The following is a 1,966-nucleotide window of genomic DNA, read 5'->3' as shown; positions in this document are numbered from 1 at the left end:
TCGCACAAGTTATTATAGTCAAGGTCCAAATTGTAAAATTAATAAAAAAATCTTGATTTACTATGTATATAAGGAGAAATAAATCACTTTTCACTAAATGAGAATGAGCGATTTTATTATTGCTTAATGAATACTAAGCATAAATGCTAAACCAGATTAATTAATAAAAAAGTTGATTTAAAATTTTTAGCAATTACTCGCAAAGTTATGCTTCAGTCAACTTAATGTCGAAATTGAGCCATTCCAAAAACATACGCTTCCAAATGAGCCCACCCTAATTAGAATCAGTTAAATATGCGCAAAGATGCATAAAAATTTCGGATCAAATAAGCTTCTACTTTCTGAAGTCGGAAATGACAGTGTGTATTTGTTGATGAAAGATTTTGTATAATTATAATATTATTTTTTTCATGGAATTCGTGGAAAAATTATTGCTATTACTAACCCAGTATCGAAGGAAAAATAATCGTGATTGTTGCTCTTTCTGATGATCATTTAAATTCACCATTCCCAATGTTTACGCCCGCCAAAGTATCACGCTTTATTCCATACATTATTAAGTTTTCAATTATAAGCTTGAATCAATTAGTATTAATCCAGCGATCAATTTGCATAAATCAGACGATGAACGACTTGATCGTATACTTTTCTCCTTCAACTCGTGAAACATATGCAAATAATTGATTTCAGAAGTTTTCAGAGCACAGTACAGAAATTCATCTTGTACATTTTGTTATCCTCATTTACTTTTATAGTTTTTGTAAACATCTGACCTAATTACCCTTTGTAATTACTTAAGGAATGAGGGATAAGTCAAATATTTACACAAAGTTTAAAATAAAAAAAGAATAACGTAATTTAAGAAAATATCGGTGACTATTCCCACAGATCCCCATGTATTTCATATGGGTACCTGTGGCTACGCCATCCTCTTAATTCGTTTGATTAATGTATATATCGCGACTCGCATACTTTTTGACGAATCATGAAAACTAAATACGAAGAAGTTGAGACGTGATTGAATTCTGTTAGTGACTTGGATTGATAAATCAATAAAATTTGATAAGAGCATAAGTATGTTTCAATCTAATTCTGATATTAATTACCTTATAAATATGTATTCTAATAGTCAAAATGAAGAAACATAATAGATCTAGATTCAATGAGTAATTTAATCCATTAGACAAACAAATTAACAGTTAATACATGGAAGTACTTCGTATTTCTTAGTATAATTTGGTGAAGTATTAAAGTTTTTAGTATCCATATGACTTTATAATTCAATATAACACTGAACATAATTGCCAATTGTTTAAGCCATATAATTAAGAAATGATTACGTAAATGCAATTCGCGATAAACCTACACATTTCTGTCATCAGACCCTCTAAATTACTGGTTTCTTCAAGAATGGATTCAGAAATCATCAAAATCTTATCCAAAACCATCATAGGTTTTCGATTCAAACTACGGGGTAACTAGATTTCTATAGAAATCGACTATATGTCGCCTCAAAGACTAACAGATTCTTGGTATTCGTTGGATAATACCGACTCAGCAAGCATACCCTCTGATATTTTCAATATTTCGTATTCGTAGAAACTCTAAAAACTTTCAAATGCCTTCTACACTCCAAGTAGTAATGAATTGTTAAAGAAGATATTCTTAGATTTGTTTTTGAATCTTTTTACCCGCAGACCCTCAAAGACCTTAAAATTCTCGCTACCGTCTTTCACAATATTATTTTAAGAATCAATGGTATAAATTTTTGTTTTTAAATGAAAAATTCACAAACTTCAGGTAATTTAGAATTCTTATTAAATAATTAAATAATTAAATAATTCTTATTAATTAAATAATTCAGAATTCCCCTATAATAATAAAGTTATTTGTAACTATAAAAATATTATTTAATAACATATTTTAATCAATATAGGATGGCAGATAACACAAAAAGTTAACGGCA

General features: G+C 28.7%; 1 protein-coding gene across 1 annotated transcript in view; it reads right to left on the bottom strand.

The window, feature by feature from the left end:
• Positions 1–1,966, bottom strand: part of LOC131671304 (division abnormally delayed protein) — a 93,109-nt gene that overhangs the window by 59,684 nt on the left and 31,459 nt on the right. The gene's annotated exons all lie outside the window — the stretch shown is intronic.

The sequence above is a fragment of the Phymastichus coffea genome, unplaced genomic scaffold, assembly GCF_024137745.1.
Source record: "Phymastichus coffea isolate CEN01 unplaced genomic scaffold, Cenicafe_Pcof_1.1 PCOF00123, whole genome shotgun sequence".
Classification (NCBI taxonomy): Eukaryota; Metazoa; Arthropoda; class Insecta; order Hymenoptera; family Eulophidae; genus Phymastichus; species Phymastichus coffea.
Note: the sequence above shows the minus strand (reverse complement) of the source record. Positions and strands in the feature narration are given on the sequence as shown.